The 8,740-nt window shown below is 38.4% G+C and overlaps 1 protein-coding gene across 6 annotated transcripts in view; it reads left to right on the top strand.

Moving 5' to 3' along the window:
* Nucleotides 1–148: 148 nt before the first annotated feature.
* The window catches only part of b4galnt1b (beta-1,4-N-acetyl-galactosaminyl transferase 1b), a 44,167-nt gene continuing 35,575 nt past the window's right edge, over nt 149–8,740 (top strand). For 4 of the 6 annotated variants that reach the window (XM_062038026.1, XM_062038025.1, XM_062038028.1 and 1 more), the window contains exons 1-3: nt 8,355–8,426; nt 8,533–8,608; nt 8,714–8,740. The exon at nt 8,714–8,740 is cut by the window's right edge and continues 45 nt beyond it. The gene's annotated coding sequence lies outside the window, so the exon portion shown is untranslated. Of the gene's footprint in view, nt 467–8,200; nt 8,236–8,354; nt 8,427–8,532; nt 8,609–8,713 lie in introns of those variants that run through there. The other 2 variants (XM_062038023.1, XM_062038030.1) reach the window with 2 other exon arrangements.

The following is an 8,740-nucleotide window of genomic DNA, read 5'->3' on the forward strand; positions in this document are numbered from 1 at the left end:
ACACAAATTCAAGACTCTCCACCAGGACGGAGGCACCTGGCAGCGGATTGGTCAGCGTGAAGAATGTGCTCTTCTCTGATTGGCTAACGAGCTGGTCAGCGTAAAGAATGTGCTCTTCTCTGATTGGCTAACGAGCCTGTCACTCTATTCTAGTAAACACTTTATTACAGGCGCCTCACACAGTCAAATAACGGACATGTATCACAATAGTGGATGAAAAACGTGTTGTTTTTATATCAAAACGAGAGAATTTTTTTTTCTTCCCATTTAATATTTAGCATACAGAACGACTACGCCCTTTCAGGCATGATATGGCATCATTACACGCCGGGACAGAGGATTTAAAGGCGCACATGCATACGATAATAAGCCGCGTTGGATCAATTCATTCATTCATTTAGAATCTTCTTTCATCAACAAGAGGATCCATTAGGAAGAAGCTGCTGCCATGCGCCTTTGATTTAAGGTGAGTGCACATGGGGACTCGCATATAAAATAGCCTTAGTGTAAAAATGCATCCCATTATTATTTTTTTTAGGCCTGGTGCAGCCTTATCGAAATGTTTCGTGCAAAATGCATTTTCAACACATCATCAAAAAATCCCCTCTCCATGTTGGCTAATTATACTCACTACTCTATGTGACGATGAGGGTGCGCCCTCTTTCAAGCTTATCTGGCAAAGCAGCGTGTTCATTTTTTAGAATCATCACCCCAAACATGCAAAACGCAAGGCGCATGCGTGGTGAACATAAACGACTGGCCACAGCATTAGGTACACCTGTCATCTTAACACTGTATGCCTGCTCTTGATGGAAACACCTCAAAATGTATGATGCACCGTGCATGAAAACAACGTGTCAGCCGGTAAATGCATGGATGTTGAATATTGTTATGTCTGCCATACTGCGACAGGGAATCGAGGCTTTTAAGTGGGTCGGTTTCGGTGTAAAATAGTAAAATACCAGTCATACCGAGTCATACCCAAAGACTATAAAAATGGGAGCCATTACATCTTTGCTAGGCACTCAGCATCAAGGGTTGGAATTTGGGGGGTTAAATCACCAAAAATGATTCCCGGGCGCGGGCTGCTCACTGCTCCCCTCACCTGATCAAGGGTGATGGGTCAAATGCAGATAATAATTTCGCCACACCTCAGAGGACAAAGCTACGGTCTATGGGAGACCGGGCTTTCTGCCCCGCCGCTCCCAGTCTGTGGAATGCTCTCCCTGACCACCTGAGGGCACCACAGACTGTGGGTGCTTTTAAAAAAGGCTTAAAAACCCTTCTTTTAAAAAAAGCCTTTTTATAGATATATGCATACTAGTTCTAGCTCAGTGGTTCTTAACCTTGTTGGAGGTACCGAACCCCACCAGTTTCATATGCGCATTCACCCAACCCTTCTTTAGTGAAAAATAAAATGTATTTTTTCAAATTCAAGACAAAGTTATATGTTTTTGGTAACACTTTAGTATGGGTAACATATTGTAAGTAACAAAGACTTAATTTAGAGTTATTTGGTTAGGGTTAGGGCCAGGGTTAGAGGGTAAGGGTTATAATAAGGCCATGCCGAATAAGGCATTAATAAGTACTTAATAATGACAAGTTAAGAGCCAATATGTTACTAATTAGCATGTTAATAAGCAACTAATTAATGGTGAATATGTTCCCCATACTAAAGTGTTAGCATGTTTTATTAGTGGTGCACTTGATGAAGCGTGCATGAACATCACCTTGTTCAAGCAACAAAACCAACATAAACTCACAACAAATGACACACCTGCAAATCAGTCTGACTTCTGCTGTTGTCGTATCCGTAATACACAGATAGGGAGAAGTTTTTATTTACACGATGAGTCGGGTGTGTTTTGACCTCCTGAGGCCGACTCACCGAACCACTAGGGTTCCATTGAACCCAGGTTAAGAACCACTGTTCTAGCTATTAGGCTGTTCTTGTCTTTATTTTTTATTATCTTTTTATTATTATTATAATTTATTTATTTTTTTCAATACACTGTAGCACTTTGAGGTTGTTTGCTCAATGTAAAGTGCTTTTTTACAAAATCTATTATTATTATTATTATTGTGTGTGACAATCATTGGTACTTTTAACTTTAACTTTGTAAACATTTGGTTCTAGGTCAGACCAAAAGTGCCCAAAGTGGGGCCCAGTGGCAAAATTTAGCTCGCCAAGTGGTGGTTTTCCAAATTTAATACAAAGTCATACTGACCTCTTTTAAGCTCATTGATGTCTAACAAGTTACCATCCATCGACTATGATCTCCGCTATCATACATACCGTATTTTTCGGCCTATAAGTCGCAGTTTTTCTCATAGTTTGGTCAGGGGTGCAACTTAAACTCAGGAGCGGCTTTAATTATGAATACATTAGCGTAAAATATCAAATAATATTATTGATGTCATTGACGTAAGAGACTAGACGTATAAGATTTCATGGGATTTAGCGATTAGGAGTGACAGATTGTTTGGTAAACGTATAGCATGTTCTATATGTTATAGTTATTTGAATGACTCTTACCATAATATGTTACGTTAACATAGCAGTTGGTTATTTATGCCTCATATAACGTACACTTATTCAGCCTGTTGTTCACTATTTATTTTAAATTGCCTTTCAAATGTCTATTCTTGGTGTTGGCTTTTATCAAATACATTTCCCCCAAAAATGCGATTTATACTCCAGTGCGACTTATATATGTTTTTTTCCTTCTTTATTATGCATTTTCGGCCGGTGCGACTTATACTCCGGAGCGATTTATAGTCCGAAAAATACGGTAGTTCTTGTTTGGACCAAGAGTGCCCGAAGTGGTGGTTTCCCAAATTTCTTTACAAAGTCATACTGACCTCTTCTAAGCCCATTGATGTCTAACAAGTTACCATCCATCGACTATGATCTCCACTATCATACATACACTATATTGCCAAAAGTATTTGGCCACGTGCCTTTACTCACATATGAACTTGAAGTGCCATCCCATGGAATTGTCCAAAATGTTTTGGTATCCTGGAGCATTCAAAAGTTCCTTTCACTGGAACTAAGGGGCCAAGCCCAACTCCTGAAAAACATGTTCCAATGGGATGCTACACTCTGTATATTATACTGTATTGTAACTAAAGAGGCACCACTATAGTGCATTGGCAACGAGTGTTGTCCAAAAATCTATAGGATTTTCCCAGCATTTACCAGTAAAATCCTGTAATCAAAATGTACTGTAACATTACAGGACATGTCAATATCCTTGTATTCACAGCAATTAACTGTTATTTCACAGTATTTCATCACCTTCCTTTGTGATATCGCAACGCATTTGTCAGGTTGCACTTCCCATCTTGGTGTTTAGTTCTTGTCTCGCGCTCGTATTTTAGTTCTACTTCCTGCTGAGCGTTTTTTCGCCCTGCAGTGACTTAACCACTTTGCTCCTGAGGGCTGTTCTCTAGTGCAGTGTTTTTCAACCAGTGTGCCGTGAGATACAGTCTGGTGTGCCGTGAGATACAGTCTGGTGCGCCGTGGGAGATGATCTGATTTCACCTATTTGGGTTAAAAATATTTTTTGCAAAGCAGTAATTATAGTCTGCAAATGATGTGTTGTTGTTGAGTGTCAGTGCTGTCTAGAGCTCGGCAGAGTAACCGTGTAATACTCTTCCATATCAGTAGGTGGCAGCCGGTAGCTAATTGCTTTTGTAGCTGTCGGGAACAGCGGGAGGCAGTGTGCAGGTAAAAAGGTGTCTAATGCTTAAACCAAAAATAAACAAAAAGGTGAGTGCCCCTAAGAAAAGGCATTGAAGCTTAGGGAAGGCTATGCAGAACGAAACTAAAACTGAACTGGCTGCAAAGTAAACAAAAACGGAATGCTGGACAACAGCAAAGACTTACTGTGGAGCAAAGACGTCGTCCACAAAGTACATCTGAACCTGACATGACAATCAACAATGTCCCCACAAAGAAGGATAAAAACAACTGAAATATTCTTGATTGCTAAAACAAAGTAGATGCGGGAAATATCGCTCAAAGGAAGACATGAAACTGCTACAGGAAAATACCAAAAAAAAGAGAAAAAGCCACCAAAATAGGAGCACAAGACAAGAAGTAAAACACTACACACAGGAAATCATCAATAAACTCCAAATAAGTCAGAGTGTGACGTGACAGGTGGTGACAGTACACCTACTTTGAGACAAGAGCTATATTGATGCATGCTTGGTTATGCTTTAAAGTCATATCCAACAATTGCGACAACCACTTTTTACTGTCAGCCGAGTTTAGTTTTTTAAGGATTTCTGCTGGTGGTGTGCCTCCGGATTATTTCAACGCAAAAAATGTGCTTTGGCTCAAAAAAGGTTGAAAAACACTGCTGTAGTGATCAGGGGACCCACCTTGGCTGGATCATTTCCTAATAGACAACTTCCTTCATCGGTCACGGTGTTCCCGTTTACAAGGCTGACATTCTCACAGGCCATTTTGCAACGAGCGCGCTCGTGTTTAACGTTTTTTTCTTCCTTCCATCGTCCCTTGAATCCATTCCTGTTTACTGGTGAAAGCCACGGAATTACACAAATTTACACTTTTCCATTTGCAGAAAATGGCTGACGTGGTTTACTATTTTGGACATTTCACAACAAGCTGATTCTGAAATGGCAAGTTACTGAGGATGATTCCAAACACATCGAGTGTACAAATAGTGGGATGAGGTGAAAGCTCACATGTTCAGTAGAGCCATAATAAATTCATAAAAGAAGCAAACTTCATGAATGTTTTTTGTGAGCAACAAGTATGTGCTCCAATCACTACATCACAAAAAAATAAGAGTCGTAGAAATGATTGGAAACTCAAGACAGCCATGACATTATGTTCTTTACAAGTGTATGCAAACTTTTGATCGCAACTGTACTTATATGACCCAAATCCAAACAACCTTTCCTAGTCATGATGCAGGAAAAAAAATTCAACCAGCACAAAATGGTAACACACATGGTCACACAACCTGCTCACTGGACTTTGTGGATATCATTAAAAAAGATGTCCTATCGGCATAAAAAAATTGAAAGGCAAGGCATGATGGGAAAAATACCAAACACTCTCCACACTTATTAATGTTTGATTTTTAGCTGCTTCATATTTCTTATTGATTGCAAAGCTTTACAGAGGTCGTCACTAAAGTAAACAAGGCAGGAGTCGAACTTTCACACTCCTAATATTCAAATGTAATAATTAGAGATGTCCGATAATATCGGCCGATAAATGCTTTAAAATGTAATATCGGAAATTATCGGTATCGGGTTTTTTTCATTATCAGTATCATTATTATTTTATTTTTTTTAATTAAATCCACATAAAAAACACAAGATACACTTACAATTAGTGCACCAACCCAAAAAACCTCCCTCCCCCATTTACACTCATTCACACAAAAGTGTTGTTTCTTTCTGTTATTAATATTCTGCTTCCTACATTATATATCAATCAATCAATCAAAGTTTATTTATATAGCCCTAAATCACAAGTGTCTCAAAGGGCTGTACAAGCCACAACCACATCCTCGGCTCAGATCCCACAGTGCATGGTATGCTGCTTGCTACAAGCAATTAGAACATTTGATAGATTGCAAAAATGCACAAGAATGTGTTTTATCTCTCATACAGTGGACACATTAACAACTGCGGGTGTCAATATATATCAATACAGTCTGCAAGGGATACAGTCCGTAAGCACACATGATTGTGCGTGCTGCTGCTCCACTAATAGTACTAACCTTTAACACTTCATTTTACTCATTTTCATTCATTACTAGTTTCTATGTAACTGTTTTTATATTGTTTAACTTTTTTTTTTACAGAATAATTTTTTTTAAATTTATTTTATTTTATTTTAATTTATAAATTTTTAAAAAAAGGACCTTATCTTCACCATACCTGGTTGTCCAAATTAGGCATAATAATGTGTTAATTCCACAACTGTATATATCGCTATCGGTTGATATCGGTATGGGTAATTAAAGAGTTGGACAATATCGGAATATCGGATGTCGGCAAAAAGCTATTATCGGACATCCCTAATAATAATTATTAATTGTATATCTATTATATTATTATAATAGATGCATACACACTTGGCTTTCGACCCCCGGTCACATTTTGTTTGTAGCCCCAGTCAAAAAGTTGGGACACCCCTGCTACACAGTGTGTCTAAGAAACATGTACGTATATCTTTGATTACGGTAAAAACAAAAATAATTATCGTATTCTTCGGAGGATAAGTCGCCCCGGAGTATAAGTCGCACCGGCCGAAAATGCATAATAAATAAGGAAAAAAACATATAAGTCGCACTGGAGTTTAAGTCGCATATTTTGGGGACATAAAGAATAGTGAACAACAGGCTGAATAAGTGTACATTATATGAGGCATAAATAACCAACTGCTATGTTAACGTAACATATTATGGTAAGAGTCATTCAAATAACTATAACATATAGAACATGCTATACGTTTACCAAACAATCTGTCACTCCTAATAGCTAAATCCCATGAAATCTTATACGTCTAGTCCAGGGGTCACCAACCCGCATGCGGCTCTATAGCGCCGCCCTAGTGGCTCTCTGGAGCTGTTTCAAAAATGTATGAAAAATGGAAAAAGATGAGGGGAAAAAAATATATTTTTTGTTTTACTATGGTTTGTGTAGGAGGACAAACATGACACAAACCTCCCTAAATGTTATAAATCACACTGTTTATATTAAACATGCTTCACTGATTCCAGTATTTGGCGAGCGCCGTTTTGTCCTACTCATTTTGGCGGTCCTTGAACTCACCGTAGTTTGTTTACATATATAACTTTCTCCGACTTTCTAGGACGTGTTCTATGCCACTTCTTGTTCCGTCTCATTTTGTCCACCAAACTTTTAGCGTTGTGCATGAAAGCACAAAGGTGAGTTTTGTTGATGTTATTGACTTGTGTGGAGTGCTAATCAGACATATTTGGTCACTGCATGACTGCAAGCTAATTGATGCTAACATGCTATTTAGGCTAGCTATATGTACATATTGCATCATTATGCCTCATTTGTAGCTATATTTGAGGTCATTTAGTTTCCTTTAAGTCCTCTTAATTACATTTATATCTCATGACACACTATCTGTATGTAATATGGCTTTTCATTTTTTTGCGGCTCCAGACAGATTTGTTTTTGTATTTTTGGTCCAATGTGGCTCTTTCAACATTTTGGGTTGCCGACCTCTGGTCTAGTCTCTTACGTGAATGAGCTCAATAATATTATTTGATATTTTATGCTAATGTGTTAATAATTTCACACATAAGTCGGTCCTGAGTATAAGTCGCACCCCCGGCCAAACTATGAAAAAAACTGCGACTTATAGTCCGAAATATACGGTAGTGTTACAAAAATAACTTCCCCACAGGCATCAATAGTCTCTGATTGTGATTACCAGGCTTCAGTTTAGCTTTATCCGCCTGTTGCTATGTTTTTTGGCAACACATCCACAAAGTCATGGAGATTTATGGCCCTCGAGCCCTTCTTGACTCTACACCCAGCACCCATAAATTGCTTAAACCCTCTTCAGTCACGCTACTTCTCGAAAGCATTTAAAAAAAAATTAACTTCAGCATCGAAAAACTGCACTCACGGGTGTTGCTGGTGCCATTTTGCAGAGTTTAAAACACGTGGGGGAAGACCTCCTTAAATGGGTCCAGAAAGACATTGAGCTCCATTAATGCCTTTGGTGTTTCCCGACCACGACTTCGCTCCCTCTCAAGAATGCGCTGAAGCCGGGTGATGTCATGTTGTGGCTCCTCAGTACTGCACTTGTATTGTGAGGCAACTAGAAACATCTTTCCCACAACTGATGTCCGCCTCTTGTTTTACTAAAGAATATTTAGACATATTTAATCACCGGTAGTCTTCTTCTCTTCCTCTTCTTTCCTAACTTAGTTTGATATTGTTGAGCTGGTCACCCGACTTCTGTTTTGTTTGATCGGCCGTTTTACTGCCGTGTTACAGACACCGTTTGGAAACAATTAAGGTATGTAAATAAACATTTACAAAATATTTGCGTAACTAACTAATTTCACCGTTTTTCTTTAGTCCTTGCGGCTAAAATACGGGCAATTGTTTTTTTTTACACAGTGGGTGCTAGGTACTTCTGTTTTGTTTGATCGGCCATTTTACTGCCTTCTTACAGACACCAAATTGGAAACAATTAAGGTATGTACATAAACATTTACAAAATATTTGCATGACTAACTAATTTCACCGTTTGTTTTTTTTAGTCCCTGCGGCTAAAATATGGGCAATTGTTATTTAGGTTTTTTTACATAGCGGGTGCTAGGTACTTCTGTTTTGTTTGATCAGCCGTTTTACTGCCGTGTTACAGACACCGTTTGGAAACAATTAAGGTATGTAAATAAACATTCACAAAATATTTGTGTATCTAACTCATTTCACGTTTTTTTTTAGTCCTTGCGGCTAAAATATGGGCAATTTTTTGTTTTTTTTACATAGTGGGTGCTAAGTACTTCTGTTTTGTTTGATTTCCGTTTTACTGCCGTGTTACAGACACCGTTTGGAAACAATTAAGGTATGTAAATAAACATTTACAAAATATTTGCGTAACTAACTAATTTCACGTTTTTTTAGTCCTTGCGGCTAAAATACGGGCAATTTTTTTTTTTTTTTTACATAGCGGGTGCTAGGTGCTTCTGTTTGATCG

Source organism: Entelurus aequoreus, linkage group LG26, assembly GCF_033978785.1.
Source record: "Entelurus aequoreus isolate RoL-2023_Sb linkage group LG26, RoL_Eaeq_v1.1, whole genome shotgun sequence".
Taxonomy (NCBI): Eukaryota; Metazoa; Chordata; class Actinopteri; order Syngnathiformes; family Syngnathidae; genus Entelurus; species Entelurus aequoreus.